General features: G+C 32.4%; 1 long non-coding RNA gene across 2 annotated transcripts; it reads right to left on the bottom strand.

Moving 5' to 3' along the window:
- Positions 1-3868: 3868 nt before the first annotated feature.
- LOC126749126 (uncharacterized) lies at positions 3869-18020 on the bottom strand. Of its 2 annotated transcripts, XR_007664901.1 has the most exons (3): positions 17958-18020; positions 17658-17892; positions 3869-15504 (listed from the first exon to the last, which is right to left on the bottom strand). It is a non-coding gene; the product is annotated as an uncharacterized LOC126749126 (long non-coding RNA). The 2 variants fall into 2 exon arrangements; XR_007664900.1 differs by lacking the exon at positions 17958-18020 and having other exon boundaries at positions 17658-17951.
- Between the last annotated feature and the right edge of the window lie 1025 nt (positions 18021-19045).

The following is a 19045-nucleotide window of genomic DNA, read 5'->3' as shown; positions in this document are numbered from 1 at the left end:
GGTTCCTTGTACGCTAACTCTATCCAAATAATTACGGACTTATCTAGTCGGACATCTGTTATATAATTGCATTACTGCACGGATTTAAATCCAAGGAGAATCCCCGAGTGCCGACGCTTCGTCGCCCGGGATTTCCAGCTGGGCTATTGGAAATAAGTCAAACAAAACAAACAGGTTATTTTACTTTCCGATTTAAGTGTGTGCGTATGTGCTAAGTGGAAAGAGTTCAACTAGTGACTGGAAACGATTTCTTCAGTTAAATAAATTACGTATTACATCGAATGTAATCGCTAAAATGAGTGTCAGTGTGGTTTATAAAGAGAATAAAGGCTCAAGTTTAGTTTGGAAACATTTCTTAAAATCTGAAGATGGTTTTACAGCTAAATGTAAGTTATGCCCAAGCATTATTAAAATCTCTGCTCGTTCTACCAAAGGTCTTCACACCCACTTACAAACGAAGCATAATATGAATTTAAAATCCAAGAATACCAGCGAGAGTGATGTTATTGACATTGATAGTGCCAGTACTGCCAGTGCTCGAAGAGTTCGTTTACTAGTTCTACGCTTATTTCTAAGCGCTTAGGCTCAGATGAAATTAGTTCTTCTATGCTACCTAAGAAAATAAAAATCACGGAATATTTTCAATCTCAGAAAAAAATGTCGATGGAAGAAAGAGTGTCCCGAATGGTAGCTAAAAATGGTATACAAAGTATGCAATGTTTATCACATCGATCGATATGCGCCAACTATTTGAATCAGAGGGCCACAAATTGCCTTCTTCTGCCGGTACGGTGCAAGGTATGGTAATGGCCTACGGAGAATCAATTAAAAAGAAAACTATGGAAGAACTCGAGGCTCTAAAAAAGTCCAAACAGTGATTCACAATAACATTTGATGAGTGGTCATCCTTAAGAAATCGGCGCTATTTAAATCTCAATCTGCATGCTTATACCGCTGGATCCGTTAGTCTTTGGAACTTAGGACTAGTGAGAATCCTCGGTAGCTTTCCTGCTGAATCATATGTAAGAGAAATTGAAAAAAACTGAAGGAGTTCGGCATCCACCTTGAACGAGATATTGTCGCAGCAACGACAGATGGTGCTGCAGTCATGAAGAAAGTGGGCAGATTATTATCAGTACATCAACGGTGCTATGCTCATGGACTGCAGCTAGCTGTTTGCGACGTACTTTACAAAAAAACGAGTGGATCAGATTTAACTTGTAGTAGCAAGCCTGACAACAGTGACAGCGAGGATGAAGAACACTATCGCTACTTCCTTTCCGTAGATCAAGAATTTCCAGAGGTAGATTTACTACCAAGTAACAGGTAAAAAAACTATTTCTCAACTTAAAATAAACTTAAATAATATATTTGTTTCAGGACGCTAATTCAGAAAGTACGACAAATTGTAAAATATTTTAGTTCAAAATCTCCCATGAGAAATGACTTATTGCAAAATTATATTAAAGGAAAATTTGGCAGAGAATTGCAAATGGTCAAAGATTGTAAAACACGTTGGAGCAGCCTTGCAGCAATGATTTCAAGGTTCAACCTCGTCAGAGAGTGTTTATTCAAAGCTCTCATTGATCTTAAAATTACATCATCTTCATATTCATTTACTGAAGATGAATGTAATACGTTGACATATATTGAACGTGCATAAGAACCAGTTAAGCTGGCTGTAAGCGTTTTGTGCCGCGAAGATGCAACACTAGTTACTGCTAAAACTACACTGCGATTCATGATCAGCAAATTGGAAAGTCATCATACAGCGCCGTTCATCACTGACAAGTATGTTACTGTATTTGGAAAATTCAGGCAAATATCTGGAATTTCTGGAACAACAGTCAGCATCTACCAACGGTCAAGAAGATACATTTTTACTTCATAGCAAATCAAGACTACGAACAGAAATAAAGAGTTTGATTGAGAGGCTACAAATAGAGAAGTCTTTAGAAGGCCAAACCGAAGCCCAGACCACTTATGTTGAGGTTGTTGAGGAGGATGAAGAGGATAATATACCTTTATATAATCTAACAACAAGACATGAACTATCGGCATTAAATTTAGAAGAGGAATTGAATTGTAGTCTTCGTACTGCCTGGGTATCAGAATCAAAGGCTTCTCCTATGACTGTACGAGCACGAGTAACACTTGACCAGTTACTAAAACATGAAATGACCCCGTTTGAATGCGGAGGGAATAGGGATATATACTTGGAAGCTGTTTACAACTGTGTGAAGTCTATTCCGCCGACAAGTGTAAAAGCTGAGCGTGCGTTTTCAGCTGCAGGATATATTTGCAATATTGCAATAAACTAAGATCAAACTTAAAAGATGATACCTTGGATATGTTATCTTTTCTCCGAAAATACTTCCAAAATCAATGTGACAAGTGACCTTTAAACTAAGTACTTGAACCACTAACTAATGTATTTTGAATATGAAATAAACACTTTTTTGCATCTACCATAGTTTGTTTATAATTGCATAAGACATATGACCTTTTCTTAGCAATTAGCATGTTTAATAGGTTTATTACAAAAAGTTATATATATATATATATATATATATATGTATATATATATATATATATATATATATATATATATATATATATATATATATATATATATATATATATATATATATATATATATATATCAATCCCGCATTCTTGCGGATCAATGATTGAATGGAAACAATGATTTTTATCACGCAGGTTTGCGGGATTGAAGTTTTGGTGCGGGATTGAATTTCCTAACTGTAACTTATATACTTAATACACTTCAAGTCTAGATTCAGCTCAACATTTAAGAGAAGTGGCTGTACGAATTTGATTTTTCGTACTGGACCTCTTAGGGTTAGTGATGGGACCGGCAGGTCATAGTAAGTAAATGGTTCTGTAGAATTATCCTGCAGATGAGATCTTCAATCTCTATATCTAATTCCCATTAGAGTGGTTTTTCGTTCACTCTACCAGATATTGTTTTATTTAATATCACAAATTGCAGTTTATATCCAAACGGAATCGACAATTTATATTAATATTTCATCCTGGTAAGGTCAATTACAACATCAAATTACCTTATTTCTTTTATCAGAAAACATCACAGGACTGTGAGATAAATGAATCTGAAAAAATATACTACAACACGTCCTACAAAGTGTTACTTGACATATACCCTACTCAATTTAGGCTCTACACTTTAAAGGCTGGTGTTCATGGTTATTTCATACTATCTGGAAAAGTACAAAATAATATCAAATGATTGACAATTGTTATTCAATTTCCGAACGTTTTTAATGTAGTTTTTCGCTTCGACATTAACCAAAAAGAAAGTCATCACCTATTATAATACCTAATAACACACCTTACAAAGTGCTTCTGCAAAGATGCCTTACTCAATTCAGGATCTTGCACTTTGAAAGCTGGTGTTTTGGCATTGTATAAACTAATAAACATAATACAGCAGTGATGACCTTTGGTGAAATTAGGCTTACGATTTCAAGTTGGTTTAAATTTTCAAGAGCGTGCATTTTAGATAGGAAAGCGTAAGAGACAAACAATAATTCTTTAACCTTTCGGAATAGATACTTTTTAAAATTTTTCACGCTCCATAAATTCGTCCCAAAGATAGTGACAAAGTACAAAATTAAAACACAATAAAAATTTAAATGGGAAAATCCTGAAACCGAAGCATTTGATTTTCTGTTACATCTAATTGGTTCCTAGATGTCGGTGTAGAAAATTATCGTCAATACCATTTATATGTATATCCTCCCTATTGATTATCACCTCACTTATATTTCCTCAATCCAGTAGCCAAGTATTAAACCTATAAGGGTTGAAAAATTAAAACACAAAATCCAGTAGTAACCTTTTATTAGTTTATCCCATTAATAATAAATAAGCGACAGAATGTTGAATGAACTTTCACAAGCCGAAAATGATACCTGCGTTTGCGGAGAATATAAGAATATAATTGATTTATTATGTGCTCGTGACAAATCGAGCGATTTCCGGCCCTACGTTACATAAACGCTAATAACTTTGGTTCTATCGCGAATTTTTTTTTTCGTATTTTTACCGTTTTATGTACGAAGGATGAGCGTATATAATGGTTAAAAAATGTTTTTCGCCACATCCACCCGAAGTGACGTGGCAAAAAACGGATTTTGACGAAAAAATGTTGATTAAGTCGTTCTGGAAAACTGACCAAGCCGAATTTTCTAAGACTCATTGACGTTAAAGGCCTTTTTATAAAGCAGCTCTGAAACGGCGCTTTTTAAGATAAAGCCTTTAGAAGTCGGATTTTTCTGTGAATGAATTTTGAACTTTTTGCGCGGTACCTCGCGGACTTAAACGGTTGTGGGGCCTAAACGGTAACGTTCCCGATAATGCGAACAAAACAGCCCTTTTCTACGTAAATGCAGCTTTCGTTTTTGTTAAAACTATTTTTTTCAAAAAGAAACTTCTTCCGAGATAAACGAGCTCAAACTTAAATTTTTTTTTTCGAAAAAAAATATAGTGAATTTTTCGAGAAATAAATTTGTTTCTACTTCTAAAAATTTTTTTCCGGCGCTATGTATTATACAGGAGGAGCTGTGTTAACAAATATAAACCCCTTTTTGAGCCTTTTTTTGACCGTTTTTTCTACTTTTACTTACTCTTTATTGGCGGCACCTAGAGATTTCAAACTTTCAGCGTTTTAAGAACTTCTTAAATCCTATTTTTCGACATAGTCTACAACCTTCTACGTAGCTTAGTTTTTGCTCTACACCTTTTTTTAACTTTGACGCTTAATACCGGCATATACCTATGATACCTATGAAAACCATTTTTTTCAAATCACCGAACACTATCTGGCTATAATCCACTAAAAACCGTTTTTCTTCAAATGTTACCGTTTTTCCACAACGCGCTGTTATTTAAGAAAAACCCCAAAAAATAAGCCGGTCCAACCAGTCATACCCCAGGAGACATAGGGAGCCAGCTCATTGGCGGTCCAGCACCCAATGTAAAAGCATACGGACGACGTCACTATCGAGTCGCACATGGCCAGATGACGCAACCGCGGGGTTTTCGGTGTCATGGCGGCAAATTGTACGTTCGGGCGGATCCGACTTTTTCAATTCGAGAATTAGCGGCTTAAAATGGGTGGAAATGATCAGAAATTGGTAGTGACGATATCAGGAAACTTAAAATTTTCCGAATATGTGCATATCTTTTATCGAATGGTTTTTATTGCGGCGGGAAAATTCGCCGCGCATCTGACGTCTCATCTTATTTACATTTTTTACGGGCCCATTTGCGTTTCAAATTAGAGTAGGAAAGCGGTTTTAGAGAAAGATGGGAGATGTCTGGCAACAATTATAAACGTGTCGTGTTCGTCTCGTGACATCAGAGTTATTTTATTAATGAGGTATTAATATTATGGGGACAATTTTGAAGGGATTTTTGATAAATTACTAGGATAAATAAAATGAATACAAATATTAATAAATATATAGTTGAAATATACAGAGGGTATTGATATTACGGGATATTTATGCGGATAATAATAGTATACAAATAGAATTATACGGGGAGTTCTTAAGGTTGAGGGCATAAATAAGGAAAATATTATTTATAATTATAGTAATCGTATTATACAGGGTGTTTTAAGGTTTAAGGACATTTACAAGAAAGATAATATTTATAATAATAGTAATAGCAGCATAAAGGTTAAGACAAGGTATAAATAACTGAAAAAAAATAACATTAATAATAGTTTTATTTTAGTTAGGGTTCTTTTAGTGGGAGTTGCTAAATTGGTAATAAATTTATATTAATATAGTGTATTTTTTGTATTTTTTTACTATATTACTGATATCACGGCTTTTATAGCTTCAATTCAATAAGTTTATAAATTTTTTTATTCGTTTTTTTCCCTTAAAATTTTCTTTTTCCTAAAATTTCCCTAAAAATTTTTCCTATCCTAATACATTGCTTCTTATGGGACCTGATCTTTCTCTTTAGATTGTGATACTCGTATGAAACGTGGATAAATTTGTCGTAAAGCTTTTTTACTACTTTTTAAGTTGCCTTTAAGCAAAAAAAAAAATTTTGAATTCGGAGCATATTTTGAAAAAATGCTCATTGTTAGAGTTGGGAAACATATTTGTTTAACGCCGGTCCTGATGGATTACGCCGAATGCATCGCGCCGTCTACGTGACTTCCCCACCACCTTAATACCGAGAAATTACACAAGACCGCGACACTACCCATTCGTTTTATTGACTGCGCGCGTCTTCTCTTTTTAGTCAACAATACGCATTAGGGAGAGCGTTTATCGCTCTAAATATAATATAGTCCACTTTATTTTACGTAGTTAGTAGTAATATTATTTGGTTAATAGCTTTAATAAAGCTACAATTATGAAAAACTACACCAATCTTTTATTTCGGCTTATTGGACTCAAACACTCATTTTGACCCGGATTTTGTTCGAAAATCGAAAAATGCAAAGAAATAGGCTTTCCGCTAATTTTAGAGTCAAATCGGTAATAATCTTTTTTAAAGGTACTCTAAAGTAGTACAGGATAGAAAAATAAAAAAATAATTTTTTTCCATAGGGCTCATGATAATTCGATATTTATGTTTTATAGTTTTTTTTTTCAATTTTCTCCGATTCTATGATAGCTAGAACCGATTCGTTTTGACATACGTATACCTCGTAATATTCCTGAGAACTTTTGTTTAAAACAAAAAGTTATCAGACTTACAGTTAATTTAGAAAAAAATAAAAATAATTTTCTCGAAATTTTTCGTAAGTACCCCTTTCGATTTTCAAGCAAAAAAAAATTATTTTTTTATTGAGTTTTTTTACTGGAAATTGTTAGGTTGGGGCATACTTCAAATTTTACCAATAGTCATTTTAGGAAAAAAAAAATGGTACGGTGGGAAAAAAAAACAGTTTTCCTTTGTTTTTCCCACATTTTTACTTATATCTCGGATTCTATAGTTTCGATTCATTTCGTTTTTGGTTTCTTTTATTCCTTATTCTCCTCCTGTCAATTTTTTTTTATATCTTATTACTATTGGCTTTAAAAAATAAAATTGAAAAATTAAAAAAATCGACATAAAACCCGGTGGTCTTATCCCAATACCCTAATAAATGGGACCCTCTTTTTCCTTTATCTTATGGCACGTATAAATCGTGGAAAATTTACGTATTAAACTTTTCTACTAAATTTTGAATGGCCTTTAAAGTAAAAAAATAAATTTTGAATTTGGAGCATAATTTAAAAACGTAAATGAAATTGCTTTGGAAACAGCGATTATCTGCATACTATGGTGAATACGCCATAACGTTCGCCAATACAACAGTGTATTAATTGAGGACTCTGTTTTAGCATATTTACCCTAGATGCCACTAGCGTATTATTATAAAATAAGAAGGTATTAAATATTGGTTATATTTATACGAGTTACTTGAGAGCAGAGCGTAAATTAACATCTATATATTTACTATAGATATTAATTTTTTCGAAGTACTAAAAAAAGAAAAAGGTCGGTAGAGCACCATGCCGAGGCTAAGGTTTGAACTCAGAGCCTTATGAGGATACGGCAGGTCTCTTCCCCACTGCGTGTTTAGGGCACTTCACGGGATAATTGTGGAGATTTTTTTTTGTAGTACTGACAAAAATTTCTACTGGTCCCCACGGACCAAAGTACTTGTTATAAAGGTGTAATTACGTATGTCTTAGATAACATAGTTAAATGATTCTAAATACTTCGGTAAAAGGCGCGGTTGCCATATCTCTTCTGGAACTTTCAAGATTATTTTCTCTGTGTAGGTATATAAATAGAGTGGAGCCGACTATTATGACCTTAAAAGAAAGTCAAAACAGTAAAAAAGTATCTGGAAATATATAATTGCTGAGTGCTTTTCAAAACAAAAACGATGGCTTGTGACGGTTGTGCATTTAGAATCTGCGAATTTTTAGTGATAAGTGTCAATCGCCGAATACTGGTGGATTGTTTAGTGAACCATGGTGTGTTAAGATAAGATCTACGAACTGTTACACCTGAACCATTAGGCACATGACCTACAGTCACATTATTAATACACCCACAAAAAATTTTGAAAAAATGTTTTTTATTTTTTTATAAATAAACTATAACTCTGACAACTTTTTGTATGTTATAAAAGTTCTTGAGATTTTTAAGAGATATCCGTCTGTCAAAACGAATCGGTTCTAGCTATTATAGAATCGGAGAAAATTGGAAAAAACTATTAAACATAAATATTGAAATATCAGAAGAAATGACAGGAGGAGAATAAGGAATAAAAGAAACCATAAACGAATTGAATCGAAGCTATAGAAGCCGAGATATTAGTAAAAATGTGGGAAAAACAAAAGAAAACTGGTTTTTTCCCACCGTACCATTTTTTTTCTAAAATTGGCAAATTTTAAAGTAAGCCTTAAACTAACAATTTCTAGTAAAAAAACCCAATAAAAAAATCTTTATTTTTTTGGTCGAAAATCGAAAGCCACGAAAAATTTCGAAAAAATTATTTTAATTTTTTCCTAAATTAACTGTAAGTCTGATAACTTTTTGTTTCAAAAAGAAGTTCTCAGGAATATTCGGAGGTATCTGTATGTCAAAACGAATCGGTTCTAGCTATCATAGAATCGGAGAAAATTGAAAAAAACTATAAAACATAAATTGTAGCGTTTTATTTTTATACTCCTATTTTCAGTAACGCTCCATTGAAATTTCATTAATTTCAATAATTATATTAATAATTTTAGTCAACTTCTTTTATTCATATTTCTTTAAATTCACACTGTCAATGACACATTACTACTGTAACGCATCACTCTCCTGATTTAATTATTCATGCTTTCTGTTGACGGTCCGTCACTCTTCTGGTTGGTCTTAATTAATGTTTTCTCTGATTGGCTGATATTGACAGCTCATCGGTACTGCATCGTCGGTACTGCATCCATTTTTCGAGAACTTGTGTTCCCGTGTCGCAGGTAGAAGCACACGTAAAAGGCCAGTTTTTTATTTCCGAAGTTTGTGTAGCAGGAAGTGGCGCAGGAAGTGGTCAATATGGTTTGTAATTTATAGTCCTTAATCTTGTTCCTTTAGGGAACTGTTTATTTCATAATTCTGGTGCAGGATGCCCAAGATTTTAATGGATAGATAATGAAACTTAGCAAGGGTTTTACTTTTCCGTTTTCCTCTTTATTCTTCTTCAATTGTTGATGGCTGCAGGCTTTTGATTTCCCGAGAAATTGCTGAAAGCGGTGGAGCTGGAGCCAGAGTTAGAGCTAGTATTAGCCGTTTATTTCTTATTCATTTCTAGTTTATTCCATTTATTTAAATATTATTAACCATAGATTTGTCTCACTTATTTAAATTTTTATTAATATACCTTTAATTTCAATTTATTGCTATAAATATTTAATCAATATCATAATTTAATACGTCAATTTCTTATCTATAATATTAGTTATTTTTTGTTCAGTATTTTTCAGTACCGTTTTTGGTAGTTAAGTAGATATAACTCGGTTAAGGCTGATATGCCTTAGGTAAAAAGGTTCATGAACGTTCCCCTGCGTAATACAAATATATACTAAAAATTGTAATAATTGCAATTTATTTTTCAAGTGCTGAAATCTACCTAGTAGCGAAATCATAATTTAATTGTTACTTTTTTCAAATTTATTTTAATCATATCAACATTATTCATATTTTAAGTCATAATAAATTATTAACATTTAACAGATTAGAACAGGAGGTGTGTACATATCTTTGATGTAAATATAATTTGGTTGTATTGTTAAGATATTTTTTTTGCCTCTTTAAATCTACTTTATCCAGGGTCATTTAATTGTTATTGAAACCTATATACCAAGTCTTTTTCTTAGTTTTCTCTCATTTATAAAAAAAAAGACTAAGTGGCGCCCTCTTATTTATTAGTTATAATCAAGTTTAGATTCTTTAATAGCCAGTCATAAGTGAACCTTCCAACAATCCCAAGCCTCCAATAATTCTGAGCTACTGTCTGCAGACTCTTGGCAAAATAGTAGCACTGTAAAGTTAACGCCACAGAATATCGAATTATCATGAGCCCTATGGAAACATTTTAATTTTTTATTTTCTATCCTGTACTACTTCAGAGTACCTTTAAAAAAGATTATTACCGATTTGACTCTAAAAAGAACGGAAAACCTATTTCTTTGCATTTTTCGATTTTCGAACAAAATCAGGGTCAAAATGAGCATTTTTTCAAAATAAGCTCCGAATTCAAAATTTCTTTTTTCTGCTTAAAGACGACTTAAAAAGTAGTAAAAAAGCTTAATGACAAATTTTTCCACGATTCATACGAGTGCCACAATCTAAAGAGAAAGATCAGGTTCCATAAGAAGCAATGTATTAGGATAGGAAAAAGGGGTTTAATTCTTGTTTTTTTTTTGTTCGTCATTTGTTTTGACCTTCGACGTCTCCTTGACTTGGAAGACTCTTTGGCCTTTCCATATTCAAACGGTTCAACATCTTTAAGAGGGTGATTATGGCTTAAGGGTTCAATTTTGCGAATGGATCCAACAAAATTAAGGCCTACATAAATACTTTTTATTTAGCGATGAAGCTCATTTTACCCGCAACGGAGTTAATAACCGACACAATAAACAGTATTAGATGAGCGTCTAATACTGGAGGATATTTACGCTTTTTGGAAGACCATTTAATACACATGTTGGATCATGTTGCGCCAATTGTTCGACACCGAATGTATTTTCAACACGATGGAGCCTCGCCTCATTTTAGTCGCCGAGTTCGTAATTTCTTAGATAATCGTTTTCCTGATCGTTGGATTGACAGAGAAGGACCTCAAGTTTGGCCACTGAGGTCACCAGACTTAAATCCACTGGATTATTGCCTCGAGAGTGGATGAAAGCACTAGTGTATGAAACACCAGTAGAAATCGTAGGACTCCACAAGGCAATTTGAAATGCTTCAAATATTATTAAAAACAATCTCCAATCAATTAAACGTACAACACGAGCGCTTAACAAACGTACTGCAGGTTGCCTTGAACTTAGTGACGGTGTTTGCGAAAACATTTTAAATTAGTGGAATTTTGTTTTTTACTAGTATTTGTTTGTGTTGCTTTTAAAACAAAAAATCTTACAAAAAAACTGGTTCAGAATCGGATTAAAACTATGTTCCTAAATGTTCCTAAAATATTTCCGTTTCCTCCCAAAACACCCTGTATATCTGATAAATAGTGTTGACTTTACCATAGTAAATCTTAATTGTTTTTTGAGCAGTTTTGAAATAATAATCGGAAACCATTGATCACATCATGCACCGTAACGATATTTAAATTTTATGTATTCTTTTAAAAGAAATTATTAAATACAATTTTTAAAATATTGCTCTAGTGTCTCAAAACGACCCTACTATTTGAATGAACTTATATTAGGTAAATTAGGTAGCGTATAAAGTAGGTTTTGCAAACAAAATTTGTTTGTAAACTAATAATAAGTTGAAACGTCAAAACCATAATTTAGAATGTAATTTAACTTTAACTTGATTCAAAAAGACGTTTTTTTGCCCTGAGTATATATATACAGGGTGGTCCAGTTCAAACGTTATTAATTTTAATATGCGATAGAGAATTGAAAAAGAAATAGACTTTCATTATAAAATTTTTCTCAGAAATGTTTAATAACAAAGATATTAAATAAACATTCTTTCGTTTATTTATCATAACTTTTAAACTACCAGCTTAATTTTAACTAAATTTCGCATGCAGGTTATTGTAGTGAATTGTCAATTACTGATGAAGTCAATTTTTAAAAAAATTGCCAGTGGCGTAGCACACGGAGGGACTTGGTCCTTTTTTGTCTCAAATCTGCGAGCTGATAAAATATTTGTTTATAAGAAGTCAACTGTTTTTGAAGGTGGTAGACAATGGTACAGTGAAAACATCTTGTCGGACTTGAAGGACGCGTCCAAATCAAATCAGAGACGAGGCCACCACGACAACCAGACTTCTACCCATACCTTACATTAGGGGTACATCGGAACAAATCCGACGCATTGCCAGCAAGTACAATATTAGAACTGCCTTTAGATCTAGCACCACTATCAGAAGCGTGGTTTCAAAGACCAAACCAGATGGCATGGTGGATACCAAAAATTGCGTCTACCGGATCCCATGTGAGTGCGGTGACTCATACATAGGTGAAACGAAGCGCCCCCTAGAAATCAGAGCGAAGGAACATCGCAGCTGGACCCAAAGAGGAGAGGTTTCCAAATCCGGGATAGCAGAGCACGCGTGGCATAATGGACACAATATCCATTGGTCAGAAGCCAAGATTCTGCACAAGGAACAGCACTGGCGGAAGAGGAAGTTCGTAGAGGCAGCTTTCATCTCACGGAATCAGAGGATCTTCAGCCAGCCAAGCGTCGATATACCCAACATCTGGAAGCCTCTACTCTCAGGACAGTGTAGGATCTAGAGAGACGCGTGTCCTTCCCCCCTCCAACGCTTTTTCACGGATGACTTTCCCTCCCTTCCCTCCCCTTCCATATCGCTGCACACATCTAGTATATAAGCCTATAGAATAGTAGTTTGCTTTCAGTTTACACTTGATAACGGTTGGAGATACTTACCAACCGAAACGTCGTGTTACAATAAATAAATAAGACAATGCAAGTCCGACAAGATGTTTTCAAGAAGTCAACTGTTAGATTCTCCATTTAATTTGAAACGAAAAGTTACTTTTGCAAAATTATGATTTAAGGCACTGTTTTCAAAATGTTTTACTTTAATTAAAAAATTAAAAAATGTAAGATAACTTTTTGAAGAGACCAATCTGGCAAACCCTCGTGCAAAGTTTCAAAAAATTTTAATAAGCGAATCTTGAATTATTCAATTAAATGTAATTGCAAAATTACCAAATTTTCGGTTCAGGTGAAACCAGACACCAGCCACCAGCAAACAATTTGTTATAAAGCTTTGTCAAATCTGACATACAGCCGAATACAAGAAATGTAATTTTTTTTGTTTTATCAATCTCACAACCATACATTCAAGTAAGACTTAATTATGACTATTATTTATTAAGTAATTATTTATTAACTTAATTATGGCTATTTTTTCGTCGATTGAATAATTCATACTTATTTTCAAATATCGACTGTCACTAATTTATTGTCACTTTTCCTCACGTCAGTGACAATATTCATTTTACTGGTTTTACCTGAACCAAAAATTTGCAAATTTAGCAATTAATTAAGATTCGCTTATTAAAATTTTTTTAAACTTTGCACAAGGCTTTGCCAGATTGGTCTCTTCAAAAAGTTATCTTACATTTTATGTATAAAATGTACAGGGAAGCCAATAATTGACCCCCTTAAAATTTACATGGGTTTTCCTATGTTCCGCTCGGCGACGCACCACCCGATATATACATCTGCTTGTCAAAGACCCACTTGCTGTAACTGCACTAAAAAAAGCAATAAAACAGATAATTTAAATATTTGGAAATATGTTTCTTTATATTTTTCCTAAACATTTTAAAAGAATTTCATATATTAATGTTCAATGGAAATTTAATTACAAGGGTCTCTAATTCTTTGTTTTAGTAATTCCCTGTCATTTGCTAATGGCTCTGAATAAACAATTTGTCTGAGCCGGCCCCATAAAATAGGAATCAAAAATGGTTTAATCAGGTGACCTTGGCGGCCACCCAATTGGGCCGCGTCTTCCAATCCATTGATTTGGAAAAGTTCTATTCAACCATTTTGCTACTCAAATAGTGGAGTGCGCTGGACAACCATCGTGTTGAAAATAAAGATTTATTCTTTCATCAACTGGTAAAGGTTCTAAGTATTCTTCAAAAAATCTTTCCAAAATTTGAAGATACGTTGATTAAGAGATCCTTCAATAAACTATGGTCCAATAATATCTAAATGGTAAGATATGGCGCGCCATGCGTTGACTTTTTGAAAATATTGCCTTTTGCCATGGATTACAAAGTTTGGAATTTTCATTGGAAGTACCTTGGTTTAAATGCTTTAATATTGTTGGCATTATAAATGCTTTGTAATTCAGATTTACTTATGTTCAGCACCGTCGACCTCAGTAATTGACTCCAAAGCCAGGATTCTAGCAGCACCGTTGTCATCGTCTTTTTCTGTTTTTTGTTACATAACTTTGACAGTGACAATGTTTTAGAGTAGCTGCTACATTTAATTGAGAATGTTTACATTTTAAAAAGTTCCACAAAAACTCGTAAATGCAGCAAAAAAGAACCCAATATAATAAGCGACATGCATTCCACGAGCCCCAAAAAAATTAAATAGTCGAAAGTAGCGAATAGTCCAAGGGCAATAATTTTTAAAATAATTTTCACTATTTTAAATATTAATATTGAAAAGTAAGAATAAATAATTAAATAAATAATAATTTAAACGTAAAAATCAAAGTAGACCTATGGGTTTGAAATTCGGTATTCGGGCATAATTTTACATTCTAAACAACTTTTTCTTATAAACTTTTTTTTATATCTTCCCCAGATATACTACTTTACCATGCTTGATTTAAAAAAAAATAAAATATGCAAAATTTTATTTTCTAATTAAGCAGGGCTGGATGCAAAACTGTCAAATTTTAATACTAAAATTTTTTGTCACTTTTACGTATAAATTCGCTTATTCTGGGACGCACTGTAGACTGATCAGCCTACTTCCAAGTTTTTCAACTGTTAATTGTTTGCAATCAGCTTCTCAGTTTTTTAAAAGAGTGCAATATTTTGTCTGATAATCAATATGGATATCTTGAGAGTAAATCTACAGAAACTGCAATATCTCAGTTCACTTGTGCAGTCTTTAGGAATTTGGAGAGGCAAATGCTTTCATTGGGAATATTTTTAGATCTTTCTAAGGCATATGATTGTTTAGATAGAAATTTATTAATAAAGAAATTAGTTATATGGGGTGAGAAATAATTCCTTAAAATGGTTCACTTCTTATCTCAACAATAGAGTCCAACAAGTAATGATAACAAGCAAAATATCACAAATTTAGATTATTTAATTAATGGTGTTCATAAATGACTTGCCTTTTGAAATTATTGACAATTTTCAATTTCGTGTTTGTGACCCAATATCTTCAATATTGCGGAGGGTTGTTGATGATTGATGATCTAAATGCAAGTTACTATAATTTAATTAATTTACTACCAAAAAGATAAAACTAAAACATAAAATTTATTTTTGTCAAAGAGTGTATGTCCCAAATTTAGATCACACAGTGTATTAACAAATTAAGTTTCTGGTTTTGAACGTATAGATACATAAATCTTCCTTATCTACTAATCCTTAACTTATCAACATAACATTGAATCATAAAAATTAAATAAATAAACTCTCGGAAGAATAAAAACATTTGTTTCTTGGCTTATTGCTGATTCTAGTTTGCCCACAATAACACCTACAATTTAACCCATGTTAAAAATAATTCTACGCTCCTATTATAAATGTGTTTTAATTATAACTTAAGAAACCTAGACTTAGGTAAGAGGTGTAATGTATATAAAAAAAAAAAAATAATTTTATACTGTTTTTTTTTTATAAAATTTTTTTTTAACGGATTGTACCTGAATATAATTTTAACTGTGTCGTGGTTTTTGTTTTTTGTTTACCTAAGCATGTAAACTTATATGTAGTAATGTCAGGGAGATGTTTTTTTTTTACTAAATAGGCCTTTTTTAGTGATATCATTTTATTTTATATAAGTTTTCATATATAATGTTACTTGATAGTACTAAATAAAGAAATATATTATTATTATTTCCTAATATAAGTGTATCTATATAAATAACTTCCAATGGTTTCAAATGTTTGCTATTATATTTAGATTTTCGACAGATTTTACAATTATCAATAAATTTTATAATAACATTTTTCATTTATTTCCAATAATAGCTTAATTTTATTAGAGTAAAATTTCTTGAATTCTGCAATGAATAGTTTTTCCTTTATGAGAAAATTAAATTATTTGATTTCTTTCTTCAGGTTTAACATTATTTATTACTCGGTAAAATTAAATTAATGTCAATTCATTAAAATGGTTACTTAAAACCTGTTGGAAAACTGAACATAAATCTTGTGAGAAAAAGGTAACGAAATTTTTTTTTCTAAAAAGAAAATCCTAAAGTCATTATAGGAAATACTCTTTCAAAGACGCTCATATGAAGACTATTAAACACCCCCAAATCCCTCAAGCAACTTTTGCAACAAAATATTGATGCTACATCAAAAGCCTTCTTCAGATCAATGGACACTGCCACAACCACTTGTTTTTTATCCAAAGCTCATTAAACATAATCTATGAAATTAATTATTAGATTTATAATCTAATAATTAATTTCTTTAATTATTAGATTATAAATCTAATTTATTAATTAAGTTTATAACTTAATCTAAGTTTGTTTAAACAAATGATTTTCAAAAAGAAATGAAACAGAAATGAAGGAGACAAAACAAGGGACCAGTATTCCAGAATATGTCAAACCAGAGATAAATATTAGACATCTTACAAGTAGATATCGAACACAACCCTATATGTGACTGATATAATCTGATTATTATGACTGGACTGAAAAGTGTGATTTTAAAATCCACAATCCTAAGATAAGAAATCTCAGATTTAATATGGTCTTTTTGCATTTTAATTGTATAATTTGATAACTCTTGGTTATTCAAAGTAAATACATTCTCCATGCACCCCGCAAAAAAAAAGAATATAAATCTCTCTCCAGACAAGTGGTATCCAAGACAGTCCTATCTCTATAAAAAAATGTCACATTAACTGCAAATATCGACCAAACCGAACAAAATATCAAAAGCCACAGAGAGAGCCCCCAATCTTTACTTGTGATCTCCCAATATTGGATGATAAAGAAAGCATCAAGTTTACAATAAGTATCACATGATTGACCTGGTCAAAGAAATGCCCTTTTCCATACACTGTCACAGATTTACAGAATAGTAGAACAGTATTCTGTAAATCTGTGACACTGTAAGCAAGTGCTTTGTTTACAAAACAAGTCTTTTAAGTAATCTTACCACAGCAATCTCACCATTTTAAGAATATAAGAATATTAAAAAATTAAAGGATACAGTCCATCTGACTGCTGCTTCCTTTGATCTTTTATGTGCTAGTTTTTTGGTAATTATTAAATTGCGAAGCTCTTAACTAAATGAGTTGGCAAAGACAGATATACAGTATCTTCTAGTGAATTAAAAATTAGTTTTTGTCATAGGGTTAATACTTGGTATCTGTTTGTTAATACTATTCCAAACCTTTTACTAATTTCATTATTATATTGTTCCATAAGTTTTATAATGATAGAAGTAATAAATGGTACAAGTTGTTTATTTGATATAATAAATAATATGACTTAGAATAGGGCAACAAAAAGCAAATACCTATACTCTCAAAAATGTTATAAACTATATAATTAAATTTTTAATTACCTAAGAGAAACAGGGATATACATTTCTTAGACAGGTAAGTGACTGCTCCCTTACCCGATTTATTCAGCAAGTGTCAAACATTAAATCAGAAATATTTTAACTTACGCTATTTTAAATTGCGGTGTAAAATAGTAGTAGTCCAATATAAATACATGGGTCCTCCTTGCATGGATCCCCTTCGCCATTGCTGCCTCCTTATTCAGGAAGAGAGTTAAAATCTCATCTACCAGCCCTATGCACGCCACTTTCTATCTTGCCGTCTTCCATGAGTGCGTACACGATATGCTGGAATTGTCAAAGGGTCTTTTCTGGAATTTCACACTTATTTTCTGACCATTGCCTACAACGTAAAAGAAAAACAATAGAATTAACGGTTAGTATTCAAGAGGTTTGCCGCCTTCTCACATTTAACACTGTTGTTACTGACAGCTGCCAATGTTGTCTGTCAATATCAAGTGTCAAACGAAAAGAAAATAAACTAATGCTTCATCCAGATGTTACAGATATCGACGCTACCGGTCGATATTCATTTGGGATTCATTCTTCATTCCCTCGAAGTATCGTATACTTTTGTATATATATGTTACCGCTAATATCCAAAATCCGCTAATATGCATAATAGCTAGACATATTGGGAATTATGCGTAAATACTAAAACCGTTGGTAGTTATGCAAAATAACGGCGCGTATCAGAAATTATCGATAACTACTAAAATCACTTAGATTCAATTAGAAATTAAATTATTTATAATTATTAAAGATTTCTTAATAAGTTTTTATTATTGTACGTTTATGGCCACGGTTGCTCCTGATTTGATGTTATGACATAGTATATGAGCAAACTATAAATTATATGAGTGAACTTGTGAAAAGATCGGCTTAAATCGCATTTTTTCCCATAGTGCGGGACAAACAGCACAAGTTTTTACTATCGCAATGGTCCACAAAAACACTCAAATACGTCTTTTTTCAGCTCATACACTAAAGAAAAAATAGAACTTCACAAATGCCGTGTTACCATTTCAAATTTTTTTTAAGCGGTTTTAGGAAAAAGAATGTTAATAACTTTTTTTGCTTTGAAGACCTTATTTTTGAGCTTAGAATAACATATATCTTGTTCTACTTTTTATTTTTAATCCAAAATCTAACATGAATAAGCTAAATTAATACTATTCATTTTTCAATTTATCTCTTTCTTTGAAGAATTTTTTGTTTTGTTTATTACAGGTCGCAGGGCCAGACTCAAAGACAGCAGAGATTGATTTGAGACAGGATTGCTTTACGCATGGATAATTCTATGTAGCCTGTTCTAGAACAAGTTCACCAAAAAATTTATCAATTCTGGCACAAGAAGGCAAAACAAAAAAAGTTGTTTACAAAGAAGTTCTTCAGTAGAACTTTTCTTTTATTTTCAAATTTCACGCGAGCAACGCCGCGGGCATTTAGCTAGTTCATAAAGCGTTTGTTGACATTTAGTAGAATTATTTATTTTT

This window comes from Anthonomus grandis, chromosome 22, assembly GCF_022605725.1.
Source record: "Anthonomus grandis grandis chromosome 22, icAntGran1.3, whole genome shotgun sequence".
Taxonomy (NCBI): domain Eukaryota; kingdom Metazoa; phylum Arthropoda; class Insecta; order Coleoptera; family Curculionidae; genus Anthonomus; species Anthonomus grandis.
This window is presented reverse-complemented; position numbering and strand designations above follow the sequence as displayed.